General features: G+C 34.6%; 1 protein-coding gene across 5 annotated transcripts in view; it reads left to right on the forward strand.

The window, feature by feature from the left end:
• Nucleotides 1–17693, forward strand: part of PCDH9 (protocadherin 9) — an 858927-nt gene that overhangs the window by 767365 nt on the left and 73869 nt on the right. The window lies entirely within an intron of this gene.

The following is a 17693-nucleotide window of genomic DNA, read 5'->3' on the forward strand; positions in this document are numbered from 1 at the left end:
ATCCTCAAGAAACTTACAAGGAATATAATTTTAATTTAAATGGAAGTGCTGCCACCCACTTACAAGATGACATGTTTGTGAAAATACTTGTTTGAAACAGGTACTCCTGATATACAATAGTATAAATAATATTATCATTTAAAATGGAAATGTCTGTCCAAAGATGACAATGAACTTTAAAACTATTCTTATTGATGTGTGAATATTAAATCATAACATTTAGATCAAACATATGAACATATCACTTTAATTCTTGAAAATAAAAAAAAAATAACAGTAAAGTGAAAGCCTCACAGTCAAAATTAAAACCTTTAGGTCTTCAAAGCCAGCATAAATACATATTACTGAAAAATCTTATGAAATGGCTGTGAAAGGAAATAGAGGGGAAAAAACTTGATAAACTCATAAATGCCACATTGACTATCTTTGAACCTGGGTAACAGTCACTGTGAAATCTATATTAATACAATAAACGTAAAAGCTAAAATCAGATCACTGAAGGTAAAATCATCATCCAATGCAGACTAATTCTATTTCCAGTGAGTAGGGAGTATAATTTTTATGAGTGTAACCATCAGACATCTCACAGTTTCATAAACATAAATGATATATACCCCCATTCCTTTTAGTCTAGAGATCATTTGTTGGCAAGAACAATAATTTAAGAGAAATATACCTTATTTTAAATGGCCATGGAAAAAACTTGAGACAACCGTGGATTAATGAAATCCTATTGGAAGTTTCTTTCAAAATAAGTTTGCAATAATTAGCCTGTCCTTAAATGTGTACTCCAGGGGATTTGACTGGTACCCAGATATTAGCAAGCTGACTTTTAAAAACTGTCCAATATCAGATTTGGGGAAAAGAGTCCTATTTATGTCTTTTTAAAATTCATTTTATTATTTATTAATCAAATAACCAGTGTATCTATGTACCAGGCACATAGTAGGCTCTGGAGACAGGCACATAAATGGAACAGAACTGCATTTGAGACAGTCCTGCAAAAATCACAAAAGTAATAATTACAATGAAGAAGGTTTTGTTAGTAAACCTAGCCAAGTAGCTCAAAAGAGGAAGTAAGAAGTCCTTTGTAATTTTATGGAAATGGGAAATTTCAATATAAATTTCAATGTACATTTAAAGGATGAGTAGAAATCAATCAAAACATGAGGATTTTTTTTGCTTAATTGTTTGACTGGAAAAGAAAATATTATTGATGATAGTGTACAGCTAACAGGAAAGGGTAGATAATTTGTTTTTGAAATTTTTCTTGTTTGTTTTTAAAAGGATATATCAACGAAGACCATCTATAAATAATATATTTGGAGTATAGCACAATATGTTTATTTCAATACTGAATATTAATTACAGATGTGATTTTTGCACCTCAGGAGCCATTAGATGGGCAAGTTCTAAGTTTTCTTGTTAGAAGGTAAAATTATTATGAATTATTAAAAATACGAATATAACTATTTTGCCACTACTACATGAATTGAACTGTGAAATTGTGATATCATGTAGCAAAGGTAATATTGAATTATACAGATAATTAACCTGGTCTATTAGACTGATATCTGTCTTGTGTGTTTTTTGCAATAAATTAATGTTGATATTAATAAGCAATGTTGCTATATGCATATACAAAATAAGTGTAAGGGACCACTTAATTTTATCATTCATAATTAAGCAGCACTCCATTTCTGCCAGTAGCTGCTAAAATTGTTCCATATTTGTGCAATAAAGAAATGTACAACTAATCTATAATAGATTAACATGACTGATACATAATTACAAATAATGTTAATACTGTTAATAACTATGCATTATGAATATAATTAAATAAAACATTATGTTTTAAAATTACTTTTGGTAAGTACTTCCTTTTTTCCCTTTGATGGTATAACATCTAACTCAAACTTACTCCAGGATTTCATGCCAAAAATCCAAGGCAAGGCCTTCCTGGTGGCGCAAGGGGTTAAGTGTATGCACTATGAAGCTATGCGCAAGTACTATTGCAGGAGTTCAATCCCCAACCAGGAAGCTAACCCACATGGCACAGCAGACCTCTCCTGTCTTGCCTGCTGCTCCCCTCAGCAGTGTATTTCAATCAATCTGCCTGTTCTCCCCACTCTGTCTCTGGTGAATCTTCTCACCCCCTGCACCTCTGGCCTGTACTCTAGTACTTGTATGCATGAATAAATCTTAAAAAAAAAAAAAATCCAAGGCATATTCATTAGATGTAGCCTTGGACTTCAAGGGGTGGAGTAGAATGGGAAAGCAAAGAAGTTACAGATACAATATCTCACTTCCAAAAAATAAGACTAAAAAGAAAAATCTTCACTTATGGGGAGGGGAATATATTCACAAGATTTCCTATGGAGAGGGAGGATTTTATGTCAGTTTCATAAAATAGTAGTAAGTTATAATGTTAAGAGAAAAATGTGTAATGACATTATTTCTTGAACAGTGCAGACACAGTGCTGTTTTGGAATAATGGATAATATGCAACATTGTTGCAAAATACATATAATTTGTGTATGTGTAAGAGAAGAATCTTATGGACCATTAAGCTGATTTATTACCGACATTTTTTTGACTCTAGTTAAAAGATACCTTTTCTTCCCTTTCTGTATCAGACATGTTTCTTATAACAGAATAGAAAGCATAGCTGTTAGAATCTTTCATTTGCTACATTAAACACATTTATGTTTCTGTCCACCAAAGACTTTCACATTCTGTACTTTCTCAGAAGATTGACATATTATTTCCCAGAGTTCTAAACCTGATTTTGTTTTTGTTAGACTCTACCAGACAGGTAATATTTGAAACTACTGTTAGAGTTAAAATGTAATTGAATAAATTTAACTCATTACAATATCTGACTGCCTTCTTGGAATCTTACTGTTTGAATCCTCTAGAAATCCTTAACTCTTTATTACAAGGTATACATTTAACTTATATGTAGGAATGATGATAAAGAAGACAAAGTTCTGAGAAGTTGTTGACTATATCATATTAAGTCATTAGTCTCATGACAATATCTTATTTATTAGATCACTTGAAACACCCTCTAGTTGATTTGTAGACAGGAATATTGTAAGCTGAGTCAATGGTAGAATTTGTGGCTGTAAGCACTGTTGTTTGGGGATGGAAGATGGGGCAGAGTGAAAGTAGGCATGAGAATACAATACATTACATTTATATGTATTGGGTTTCTACCTTTTCTGATTATTCAGGGTAATTTTTTTTTTAAGATTTATTTATACAAGCACTGGGTACAGTCAGAAGCACGGGAGGGTGAGAGAATTCACCAGAGCCAGAGTGGGGAACAGAACAGGCAGACTGATGAAATACACTGCTGAGGGGAGCAGCAGGTGTGGCAGGAGAGGTCTGCACACCATGTGGGACCCTCACCAGAGGCCAGGGATCGAACCGGCACTGCAGAGGCTGCGGGCAGCCTTGCAGCCCAGCGCTCAACTGCTGCGCCACCAGGGGATGCCCTCCAGGGTAAATATTTTTTCATGTTTTCTTTTCTTGCAGCAAGCACAAAATATATCTCAAATCTTTGTATTTTTAATAGACATACAGAGTTAATATTAGATTTTATGGCACTTTAAGATAGGGTGCTTAACTAATAATCAAAAAAGAATGTACATATGTTAAAATAAAATATCAATTATTCACAATATACATTGATAGAATGTGCAAATAGAAAAGTCTTCATTTAAGAGTTTAAAAATTTTGCTAAGCTTCATGTTGTCAAAATTTCCATTTATATTTCATCCAAGGTGTTTCTACCTGAAGATAATATTATTTTAATTTTCTGTGTGAAATATATGTCCTGACTAAGTTAAACATATTTAAGGGGAAAAAATCTAAGCGGGTATATTTAATAGTAGTCAATAATCACCTGTAAGTGATTAACAAAAATAAATAATTAACATTCTTCAGTAGAATAGTAATCCTAAAATTGTTATAACTCACCAGTTAGAAGACCACCTTGCAAAGTAAAATTGATTTTAATTATATTTATTTAAAAAAACTTTTACTGCTTGTAGTGATTATGAATACTGTGTTCTATATGGGTGGTTGAGAATTTAGAAAATGTGAGTGATTGTGAAAAATTCCTAGAAAGTGAAAAGACTGATTTTAAGTCATAACTGAAATACTAGCACAAATAAGATATATATGTATCTTCATATTGAAAATGATGGGAGGCAGTATTTATTTTATTTGCACTATAACTGCATGCCAAATGATCAATCTTACTTCCCTTAGGATTCCTGCTAGAATAAGTAGGTAGCATTTATAGTTCTTTGCAAACAAATAATATCAATTAGCAAATTGACTTTGATGGCTGCCATCCTTGAAAATGATATGGCACATCCCCTGAAGAAATATGATATTTTTGAAGATTTCAAATGTAACATGATCATCAAGGATTCTCGTTTTCTTAGAATAAGGGCAATGGAATATCACATCTTTAGCCATATGTGGGTAAAAAAATCACAATGAATTAGGAGTCATAGGAACTTTCTACTTGCATTTTAGGTGAAGATTCATATAGCAGCATACCATTTTTTGTTCTCATTGTTTTTCATTTTCTTATCTGATTAGTGTTCACAATGTAGTTTTCCTTCTCTTCTGACCATCTCATTGATTAACCAACATGAATACCTGATGATACTTAATGTGATCTCTATTGTACTTTGTACACCTCCCCTCATGTAGGAAATAAAGATATTTTGCTATCCTTAGAATAGAGTTGAAGATTGTCTTCTAGTGATAAAAAAAATCCTCTTTTCAAAATAAGTTATTTATTAAATGACCAAATAAGTTCTTAAAACTATTCAAACATCATAATTGCAGCAACAGAAATGTCATATGTACTTGTTTGTATTTAAATTTTTTTTTGTTAGCTAGAGAAAGAGCAATTGGTAATCCCCTTCTTGTCTCAAAGAGGATACTGGTTTTCCAATTAATAGCTATATTGTCTCAGTAGCCAATAATCCTGCCATTTTCTTATTTTTTTAAAGATTTATTTATTTATACATACAAGAACTGGGGTATAGGCCAGAGGTATGAGGGTGAGGGGTCAGAGGATTCACCAGAGACAGAGTAGGGAGCATAACAAGTGGATCTACTAAAATACACTGCTGAGGGAAGCAGCAGGTGAGATAAGAGAGGTCTGCTGTGCCATGTGGGTTAGCTTCCTGGCCTGGGATGGAACTCATGCCACAGTGGCTGGCAATAGCTTCATAGTGTTGAGACTTAACCCCTGCACCTCCAGGGAGGCCCCAAACCTGCCATTCTTGACATTAATATTTCTTCATGTCATCAGATAGTTCACCCATGGGCTAGGCAACCTATTCTTGCTAATTGTATTCACTTCAAAGAATTTGACCTATCGGTCCACATTGGGTTTGATGGAGGTCATTTTCAAGAATTACATTTGTTTTGACAGTGTATTTAGAAGATGAAAAGCTTAACAATTAATAGATTTCCTGGGTAAGAGTTCACTTTTAAGCATAGCTTTTAGAGGAAAGGTTGTAATATGTTTCCTCTGTTCACCCACCCTTCTTGATCTTCATGAAACAGCTTCCTTCAGAAGAAATTATTCGAGTGCCTAACCTGCACCCTTTACACAGGAATCTATGCCAAGTCACAGTTTTTTTTTTCCTTTTAATAATTCTACTCTTATGCATTCCTTTATCACATTGAGTTCGCCCTTGGTATAGATGGCAAGGCTCTTAGTGAGAGTTTAATTATAGCCATTTAGAGACAACTTAAAAACTCCTGTCTAATTTACTGCAATTCTAAAGTAGAGTCTGGATGAAAGTTTGAAAGTTTTAAAACTACTAATAGATAAGATGCTTACAGGGAGGTTTGTACAGTTTGAAATTCTTCTCAAGGAGAAATGAAAGAATCAAGAGACTCTCTCATAATTAAAGTCACATGAATGTGCAAAGCCTAAAACTTTAACTCCTTTACTTGTGTAGTAGCATTTAATAACTTGACTAGCTTTGTTTTTCTGTGATGGCCTTTTAAGATCTTTTGTTATACTTTTCATTTACAGTATGTTTTTGTTGTGCTTTTCTTTTTTCTGAGAAAGCTGCTCTGTCATAAAAGTTCATTATTATTTACTGTTTGTACTAAAATTAAACCTTCTGAAGTCTGACAGAAAGAAAATCATCTTGAATCATTTTAACTCTAATGGAAACCACTTCAAGTGTATATGATAGGTTTTATAAACTGAAAACTTCTCTTACTATTTCAAAGCAGTCACACATTTTAATCAAATATTTTATGTCACTATGAAATAATGTCACTATGAAAAAAGAAATATATACCCAAATATTTGTCCTGTATGTTCATTGTCAAATGTTGAAGTTCTAGTTTTCCCATAATGAATTCTAGTCTTTTATAAATTATAAGTTGTAACTTTGTCTTCTGTAGAACAGAAAGGTAAAGAATTCAGTTAATGAATGAAGACCCTATCCCCAAGACAGAGGCCACTGCCAAAACAATGGACTTCATTGAGAAGGAGAAATATTTTAAACATTATTTACAAAATACAATTGCAAATCTATTTTTTTTTAATTTTACATATTTTCAATAGTTATTTTAATTGATTTTTTTATGTTGTACTTTTTTCTTACATCCTTGTTAATTTTTTGACAGTGTAGGACTGATCCTCTCAGGTGTTGTCACCATAGTTCTTCTACCACCAAAGTACCCATAGTCCATCACCATAGTCCACTGTGCCCACTTCTCCACCCCAGTTTTCTCCTCTCCTCCTCTCCCTCCACCTTCCCCTTCCCTCCTGGATGCCTCAGATCTACGGTCAGCTTTGAAGATTTGTCTTTGACCCTTTATTTTTTTTTCTATATTCACAAAACCAATTCTTCAAAAAATAATTTTCTTTTTTTGTAGATGTAGCAATGGAGTAAACTAGATATTATTGCAGGCCTGTGCACACTGATAGAAATACTTCTTTCTATTTCTCTTACTGAAGACTGACGTGAATATTTTTTCTCAACTTGAATCAAGGTTACATTTCTGGGTCCCAAAAAGAAAAACAGATAATATATCTTATAGACCATGGAGGAAAATGTGATTTTCTTCCTCAGAAAAACCACAGTCCTTCTCCATCTTTGCCCCCCTGCAATATGTGTCACCCACTATATGTATTACAATGTCAATTTGCTCTGGAGGTTTGCATTGTTTATCTCTTATCATTTCCCAAGTTTCTCAGATTGTTTACAGTTGTTTCAGTGTACAGTTTAATGAAATTCCTGAAATAAGAAGAGAATATGTTATACCTTCAGAAAACAATGGAATGGACAAGGGATTTTTTTAGATTTTTGCTTTTAAATTTTATTTATTTTTTTTAAAGATTTATTTTTTTATTTCTACAAGCACTGGGTACAGTCAGAAGTGCAGGAGGGTGAGATAATTCACTAGAGCGGGGAGCAGAGCAGGCAGAAGGACCGAAGTACACTGCTGAGGGGAGCAGCGGGCGGCAGGAGAGGTCTGTGTGCCATATGGGACCCTCCTCTGGTGGCCTGGGAGCAGCCAGGGATCAAACTGGCGCTGCAGAGGCTGTGGGCAGCTTCACAACCCAGCGCTCAACCACTGCACCACTGGGGAGGCCCTGCCTTGAAATTTTAAACACAAAGCTATCATTTAGTTTGATGCTGACTTGCTATTCCAGTATTAGCAAACTAAGTTTCCTAGACCCATTAATTCATGAAGCCCAGCAAATTACTCAGGATTAATATCTAAAGGCTGCTCTAAATTACTTATGGCAAAAGAATTGATTTTAGAGTTGTATATGTTTTTGACATGCTGTATCTGAAACTCTAATCTCAATCATGTGTTTAGATGACTTCTGGTTTCACTACATTCATATATACTGTAGGTGTAATCCTTCTTGATTAATCATTTTCTTCCTCTATACTGGGAAGAAGCAGCCTAATTTTGTGTTTTGTTCTTTTTAAGCCAAGGTCATTTCTTCCAATCATTCAGAATTTGTTTCTTATCAAATAGAAATACTTGCATTTCTCCTTTTAAAGAAATAACTCTGGAAAGTTCATTGCCTGCATCAGTTTTATATTTACATGGACAAATATAATATAAAGATAGGATTTTAAACACTTTTTGGTTTATGTTGCATTTCTCCAAGTAGATTTTCCTTTTTTTCTTCTCTTTTACCTCACACACCTCAAATTCCCCTATTCACACACCTCAAATTCCACCTCCTCTTCTTCCACTTCTGCAAAGCAACTATGGCACAGTCAGATGCATTGTCCCTGAACCTATACACAGCACTCTCATCTGCAGGGATGAATCTCTGTGTCATCATGTAATAAAGACAAAGTCCGCTGGCCATATCTATTACCCAAATCCTGCCTCTCCATGCCATCCACCTATGTATCAGTGACATGATTCTACCTTTTAGCTATTAAACAAAGATTTATTAAACCAGTTATTTGTGCCAGGAGAAGAATTTCTTTTATAACATTTAGGCCTGGAGAGTAAGGATTCATTAATAGGGCACCTAATTACATTAAAATAGTATGTTGACATCTGTCCTAACGACAACACTACTACCAGAGTAATGAGCAATTGAGGGCCCATACCTCTTTGACTCAAAAATTTGTAAGCATTAACTTGGTCTATGATCTCCTACATCAGCCTCTCTCATACTTTCTTTCACTCATATATATGCATAATGATCATCAAATGCAAGAACCTGCCGTGTGCAATTCTTGCCTCTCAAGAAACATCAGTTAGGGAGAGAAAGGGGTAACATGGCACTAATTTCTTTTAAATATATTATATATATATATATATATATATTTAAAAACTATGTATATATATATATGCATGTATTTAAAAGCTTTTGTCTTTTAATAGTAGCACATTCCTTGTAATACTATCAAGATCGCTCATGTCACACCACTGTTGAAAGCCATCGCACTTACACTCTGCAATACTTTTTGTAAGTCATGCTCACCTGTCCACCCTTTTCACATTCTCCAGTGATGTGCAGCACATGGTGGGACAGATGGCCAGAGAGAGGTGTGTTATCTGTGCTCATGCAGCAGTTTCTCTGTGCACCTTTACCATTAGCATATGACTCGTCTTCCCTTATTTTCTTCATATCGCTAGTGGTAGGTGAGTTGGTCACATCTGCTGTACAGATTGTTGGAACCCTTGCTGTTAAAAAATTAGGTAGGGATTGCCTATACAGTGGAAAATTCTAAGTGTTGGTTTCTGCATGGTTTCCCGTGAGAAGCAAAGGCCACATATTGACAGCTTGAAGGTGACTTGCCTGGTGAACTTTTGTCATCTTCCTAATTTAGCAGCAAACTGCTGGTTCACAGAACTGAATGACCTACAATATTTTCTTTATTTTAAGACCTCTAAAATTCCTAAAATCATGCATAAGCCTTGACTATGAATGAGAGAATAAAACCTAAGCTAGAATTCTTACATGTAAACATTCCATTGCCTAATACACAAGTTTGAAAGGCTGCAGAAATTCCAGCTATCCTACATCTTTCCTCTTCAATAACATTTAATAAATACTATTAAGGAACAAAGAATAAGAGGAAGATACAATATAATACCTCTTATCTCAAGAGATCTCAAGTGTATTTGAAAAAAATGAAAACCCACATCTCTGGGGCCTCCCCGGTGGCACAAGGGGTTAAGATGCAATCTATGAAGCTGTCCACAGCCACTGCAACATGAGTTTGATCCCCGGCCACATGGCACAGCAGACTTCTCCTGTCTTCTCTATTGTTCCCCTCAGCAATGTACTGAAATACAGCAAGTCTGCCTCTTCTGTTCCCCACTCTGTCTCTGGTGAATCCTGTCACCCCCCCTAAAACCACTGGCCTGTATCCCAGTTCTTATATGCATAAATAAATAAATCTAAAAAAAAAAAAGAAAACCCATAACTTTGAAGTATGTGTTGTGGTTGGGGTGGGGGTGGAGAGAGAATATGCCTTTATTTATCTCGAAAATGCAGAACTATATTACACTTGTCAAATATGGTGCTTGAGAGTAATGCTGTGCATGTTTATATTTTTCTCTTTTGGATGGCATGGTATTAAAAATGAATTCTATTTTAATGTCATATTGTGGTTGCATTCAGTGATCACATTAAAATCCACAATACATGGCATTTACTTAATATTCTATTGAAAACTGATTAATATATACTATTTTGCATTTAATAAAAGTAATATCAAAATTTAGTTTTCTACTGTGTCTGCAAGCCTAAAGCTATGATCATTCTCATTTGCCTTCTGCAAAAATATGAAAGTAATTTCCATATGCCCATTTTGAACCTAGAGAAAATAAAAGTTCTACATAAAAATGCACATCCCTTATATAACAAGGCATTGTTAACATTCTAAAGTCATAGTTATTTAGTGCAGCCCCTAAAAACAGTCCCTCATGCCATTTACAAGTTTTTCACTTAACATTGAAAAAATGCTCCCGCCCATGACTTGATGGCACTTTTGATGGAGTCATTTTGAAAATGTAGAGTAAAAGAAAAACACACGCGCACGTACAAGCGTTACTTGTCCCAATTGTAAAACACTGTTTTACAGAGAACACAACTTCAGACACAAGGCAAGCATTTCCCCATCCGCAGCTAAGGAACTAACAACTGTAAAATGAACTCAGGATAGATTATGTCTCACAAAAACCAGGTCCCAGCCAAGATGGCATAAAAAATTATTACATCTTAGAAATGGTGAACAAAAATAATTCCAGCACAATTCATGTGATTAAATCAATTTCCATTTAAGCACACAGTTTGCACTTCTCTTCATCCTCAGGGCTTTTTAGCCAACTTATTTCTATAATCAATCCTGGGAAGAGGAATAGAAATGTAACCTAGAGTTTCTCTTTGAATGAATTTCTTTTCTCTCTACAATTTAAATTTCTTTGAAAAATATTTTTCAAATAGATTTTAATTTGTTATAATAATGAAAAGTATTGTACCTGTTGGATCAGCTTGTGACAGAACTGGAGCTAATGCTGAAATATTGACTTTAAGAAGTCATTTGTGATACTACATCTTATAGTACAGAAAAAAAGAAACATTAGGAAGAAAAAAATGAATACTGGCTCAAAATATAAGTTAAAGAAGTGTTAGGCATATAGATATGAGGAGGTAGATAATAAGAATCTTTTCAGTTCTCTCTAAATTGTACAGTCAAATTTTAAGAAAAGATACAGTTACATCAGTATGTTTTCAAAATATTTCTTAACATATGCCAAGTCACATTTGTTTGTTCTTACAAATCCACTGCTTTATTGAGGGAAGGATAAGATTTTTCTGGCTAATTCCCTCAAAATGCTTTATATCATAAAGTCTAGCAGACTCTGGGATGCATCAGTAGACAACCAGTTGGTTAATTTATATATTGAATTATGTATATGCCCTGCTTCTTGCATGTGATTTCAGTCTGCGTTTTTTTAAGATTGCAAAATTTTCTAGACTAAAACTATTTTTTTTTAATATCCGGATGTAGTGGCTTTTGACATGTGGTCACAGTATCACCTGGGTGCTCTCTCAATGCCTTTTTTTTTTTTTAGGATTACATTTATATTAATCCATGAAAGATTAAAAAGGAAAAAGAAATGGAGCAATACCCTATATAAATTTTCAGTTGCATTGTGTGATTTTCTTTTGTCATTTAAAAGTACTATTCTATGTCTATCTATTTTGAAGTCCTTGCTTTACTGCCAAGTAAAATATTTTTATGAAGTTGTATTATAACCATAGGTAATTTTAGTCTTAAGTGTTGTCAATGCAATTATTTAATCACTCTTTGTAGTAGTCACTCAAAATACTAACAATCTTCCTAACTTCTAGAACATTCTTAAAGCAAATGTACTTGAAAAGCATTTGATTTTTTGTTTTTGTTATATTGTCACATTTTCAGCTGTGCTTATTATACAGAAAACCAACATCATCCTTGTTTTCTCACAGTGTAGAAAAGGCAATAAAGCTCTGCTATTACTGATTCACTTCATCACAATATGAAAAAAAAATATATTTTACCAAAAGAGACCACATGATTACTGGGCAGTTAGATTTTTAATTGTGTGAATTAATGTTCTGAAAAATATAATTATTGATGCTTAGGTGATGGATATGATGTGGGTGGCAACACCCATCCACAATGATAGGAACATACACCCCTAAATCATACCCAGTGCTACAAACCAACACTAATTCAAGAAAAATAATATAATAAAAAAGAAAACCATATAAATGAATAAATATGATATCAGCTGATAATAATTCAGCAAGACTGTGCTTCTTTGTCTTTTAAATTTAACCAGTTTGTTAGAAAATGCCTCGTTTATTAGTCTGCACTTAATCAAATGGAAATTCTTGTCTCATAAGGTGTCAAGAGGTTTGTTTTGTTGATCTAATTTGTGGGTGTAAAGATCCTCTGAAAACCACAATCATACTCCCAAGTATCAGATATTATTAACCCCAAGTTTAGATCATGCAAAGCCTGACTTGAACTTCTCTGAATGAAGGTAAAGGAAAGTGAATAAATTAGCATTTGTTGTTTGGGGGTACTTACCTTTTTTTTTTTTAGTGAATATTCATGTCAGCTTTATTCATGAAAGTCTCATAAAGGTAACACCCAAATGTCCAATAACAGATAAGCAGATGAACAAAATGAGATATATCTCAGTAATAAAATGAGATGTATCTCAGCACTAAAAAGAAATAGATAAGTAAGACATATAACAATGTGGGTAGTCTCTAGACAGGATGGTCCCTGACCTATGAATCATTTGATAAAGCCAATTAAAGCTCTCAAACTGTGAATTTTGTTATTTAACTGTACTTATCACAGTCTCACTGCTTATTAGTGGGCTTTTCTGTCTCCCCTGCTGGACAGTGGAGGGAAAGTCAGTGTGTGAGCCTTTCTGTGCCCCCAGAGTATGATACAGATCTTGTCCAGAGCAGGAAGACAGATCAGGTGTTTGAATGAGTAAAGGAATGTTGCTTGTCAGCACAGCATTCATGGGGAGAATGAAGCTTTTTCACCATAATGGTATAATGGGGGCTCAAATATGTTGTGGTGTGATGAAGTAGTGATGCTGGTGTGGGGCAGATATATTCCTGGCTCCAAAATCATGAGTTTCAACTTAAACTATGACCTTTATTCAGACTGTGTTTGCTCTTAAATAATAGTTAGCTCCATTACTATAAATTACCTGACTTTGTTACCTGTGATTTCTTGATATTGCATGTAGTTTAACGAGTGTTTCCCAACATGGCTATAGTCACCTAATACGTTAGTAAAAATACTGCAAGATCAACTTTAAAATCTTGCCATATTGAAGCTGAGAAGTACAGTTCTGTTATTCGTTTACTGATGCTTCTTATTGAAGGCATATTAAAATATATAGGAGTCACCTATAATCAAAGAAAACAGAAGGGCAAAATTACTACATGTTTGTTTGTTTTTTGGTCTTGTTGAAGAAATTAAAGCAATACTAGATTTCAAGAGTAATAAAAAGAGGATGAAGTTTGTAGGAAATAATGATACCAGGAAACCATTGAATTCTTTGCAAGGATGGGAAAATAAAAATTTCCAGAGCTCTAGGCAAATGTACCTTTTGCTAATTACAGATAACAGTGTTGGGCTACTTGCACGAATCTTAGTGATCACAATAAGAATATCATTTGTGAGTAGGCACCTGAGTAATAATATGGAATCTTAAAAAGTAGCATAGCTACATCTGGCAAAAACTGACAATTCTGACAAAGTACCTATGGCATTGGCAATGAAATGTCTATTATCATTTACTGACAAGTTAGATATTTTTAATAGGGTTAATGTAAGAGTCAGCACTCTATTAATCCCCAAATGTCTGGTTTTAGAATATTCCTAAGTAATACTTAGCAATTTAAATCTGTTAAATTGTCAGTGCTTTTGTGAAGTGGCAGCACAGTGTACAGGAACAGGACCAACTGGCTGAGAGCATTTGGACAAATCCTTTTATGTCTCTGGGTCTAATTGTCCTCAATGTGAACATTAGCTGTGATGATCTCTGAGCATTCTTTCAGTTCTAAACTACTCTGACCTGTCTGTCCTCATCAAAGAAATATATTGTGTTGCTCAGCAAGAAATATACTCTGTTTTATAGATATATGCCCTCCAGTTAGAGACAGTTTAGATTTAGAAGATGAAATGCCATGTAGGTGTGATCTTTCTCTAAACCACCTGAGTACATTTTGAGAAGTGGAAGCTTGGTCAAACGGTTTAAGAGAAAATGCCTGGTCACAGGAGCTAGAGAGAATTGGCTGGAAACACACCCACCATTTACTACTTGTGTGCTTTGGAGCAAATTACTTACAGTGTCCTCATCTAAAAAATGAAGATAAAAATCTATCTTCTCGAATTGTTGTGAAAACGGAATAAAATAAAATGTGTAAAGTGCTGAGCTCAGAGATGAAAACTGCTGTTCCCTCTCTCCCCAGCTTCCTGTCAGCTGCAATCTAAATGAAGGAGAATTCCCTAATCAAATTCTAAAAGTAGTATTATTCCATCACTTTTAGTTCTTCCTAATGCTGGTTTTTCCTATCTCCTTTTTATATTCTGTCAAATTCATGTAAGTCCCTTGTTTCCTTACCATTCCTTCCTTTCTGTTGCTTTGTAGAAAATGTACATGAAAGATCAACACTCGTTAATGATGTGTAGCAAGGAGAAAATAAGTGTTGGATATTAACAAAATTCATTGTAATAATGTAAATACACTGACCTGGTAAATGAGCCCAAACTTCAGGGTCTAAATCATTTAGTTTGTTCTCAGCACTGACCACAATGCCCCACATGAGTCTGGCAACTAATAATGGTCTCAGCCTGCCTTTGACAGTCTCTAGCAATCCTCTCTGCAGCAATTAACCTACAAATTGCTATCATTGTTTACACAAAACCCATCAAGGAGGTCAGCAGATGATAATAACATTTGCCTTTCTTGTAGTCCAAGCACTAATAAATGCATTATTTAAACCCATAATAATCCCAAGAGATAAGCAGGTGTTATTATTTATGAATTGTTTGTTTTAATTGAGTCACTAAGTGACTTTTTCAAGTCTTATAAATAGGAAGTGTCAGAAGCCAGGACTGGAAGTTAGACCTCCTATTGTTATTGCATTATTCCCATACTCACACATGGGGACTCTTTGAAAACCTTTCCTCTACAAGTTCCAATAATTAATTTCACCCATCAGTTAAAATACGACCACCTACTCTTACAGAACAAGTTGTTTCTGCCTTGTTCATATTGCTTATAAGTATGTGCTGGTACTTTTCAAGGCTTTTTCTACTTGGCATTCTCTTTTCACTATGCACTCTATTGAAGGAATAATTCTGATTAAATATACATGAACTGAAATGTGACAAAGTTTGTTTTTCTTTTCTTGTGCTTTTTCTTTCCTTCCTTATTCTACCTTTTTAAGTTAAAAAAAGAGAGATAAATACATGTGACAAAATATTTACTATCATAAATATATTTTGTGTCCTAGGAAGTATATTCACATTGTTGTACAATCTCCAGAACATTTTCATCTTGTGAAATTGAAATTCTATACCCATTAAATACAACTTCCCATTTCTTGCCACTTTAAGCAACTAGCAACTACCATTCTACTTTCTGTTTCTTTAAGTTTGACTGCTCTTAATCCCTCATGTAAGTGAAGGTCTGCGGTATTTGTTTTAGGTGACTGGTTTATTTCAGTTAGCACAACATCCTCAAGATCCATACATATATGTACCCTGTGTCAGAATTTTCCTTTTTATGATTGAATAGTATCCCATTGTACATATATGCCACCTTTTTTTTCACCCATTTATCTGTCAATGGATATTTGGGTTGTTTCCACTCTTTGGTTATTAAAATAATTCTGCTATAAACATGCATGTACAGTGTAGGGTAAAGAAAATATCAGGCTTTTCTGCCCTTCCGCCATCAGGATAGATGATGGATCCTTGTCCTGAATGCATGCCTAATGGCGGGCACCTGGAATAGGGTGTGGGCATAGGTAGATGGGATTCAGCTGAGCTAAGACGATGCTTTTAAGGGCGGCGTCATGGGGATGCTAGTAGCAGCACCGGTAGCAGCAGTAGAAGCCGAAGCAGAAGCCGAAAGAGAAGCCGAGAAGCAGCAGAACAAACGCTAGAGAGCCCAGATAGAGTGAAGACTTGCTGGGGGCTGGGAGGCTGGCAGGCCTGCCAGCCTCCCAGCCCCCCAGCCAGCACCCCTGCCTGCCATATGCCTGGTGAACCCCAAATAAAAAACCTGCAAAACTACTGAGGACTCTGACTCCTCCTTTACCCGGTCTGCACGGGATCAGAAAACCTGCACCGCGTCCAGTCCTGCCTCTACATACAGCTATCTCTGTAAGGCCCTATTTTAAATTCTTTTGGATATATACTCAGAAGTGATATTGCTAGGTTTATATCTTCATTCTCACTTTTATTACTTGAAGAACAAACATACTGTTTTCCATAACAGTCATGTCAACCATCGATCGTGCAAGAGCTCCTAAAAACAGGCTAAATTAGAGTCAGTAGGGCTTTCTCTCTGATCTGTGTCTTCTTTGCATTCATTCACTGAGAATGTTTTACATATTCTATCTCTTCAACATGCCCTGATGTTATCATGCTTACAACCCAAATTAACTTACATCCAAGTAATTGTAATTATGTGCTTAGGGACTTGTCTTGCCAAACGTTTTTTCCTCCCTCCAGTGTGTTTTTAATTCTTGATAATGTTTTTATAATATAGATTTGATGCTGTCATTTTTTTACTTGATATTTAAATATCTTCCCATTCTTTGTCTACTGTATAAATCAAAACGGTTAGTCTGATGATCAAGATTGCCATCATTTTAACCTCTTATCTAATCTGGTTTCCAATATTTCCTTATAACAAGACTGGGAGCTAGCCAGGTTGAATCATCTGCAGATATTTCCTTTTTCTGATCACCCTGCCTGTTTATATGATGTTCACCATCTATAGTGTTTTTAAACATACTTTCTTTCTCTTCCAAATTCTTTATGTCCTTCAAACTCCAGCTAAAATTCTAAAACCATCCCTGATCCCATGATTTTATACAACCTCTCCAAGCCCAGGATCCCGATAGCACTATATTGATTTTTCTTCTATGGCATTTATTACTATCTATCACGTACAATAGTTATTTATGTACCTGAAATTTCATAAAAAATTTAGTTTCCAAACTACAGCTGGAGGGAAGATATGCTTGTGTTTTCATCTTTTCCAGTACATAACAGTACTTTGCACACAATTAGCAATCGATACATATGTTTTGAGGAAATGAATCAACAGGAAAATTAACATAAGTATTGTGAAATGTGACAGACAGTTTCTTCAGATTCTTGAAGGTGGTGAATGTTTTATGTTTGTTAAGCAGAGAGAAAGCAGGAAAAGAGTTCTATTCCAACAGGGCTGCATTTGAACCTAAAATTGCAAATCTTTTAAGGTGAAGTACTTGCAAATTTTCTTTGTAGATTGGAGGACATCTTTGTTATCATATCAACCCAAAAGTTTAGCTTCTGAAAAATATCTTTGCAGAAAATTGTAAATAACCATAGTAGGATTTTATTTAT

The sequence above is a fragment of the Talpa occidentalis genome, unplaced genomic scaffold, assembly GCF_014898055.3.
Source record: "Talpa occidentalis isolate TD23 unplaced genomic scaffold, MPIMG_talOcc4v2.1 talOcc4.5, whole genome shotgun sequence".
Lineage (NCBI taxonomy): Eukaryota > Metazoa > Chordata > Mammalia > Eulipotyphla > Talpidae > Talpa > Talpa occidentalis.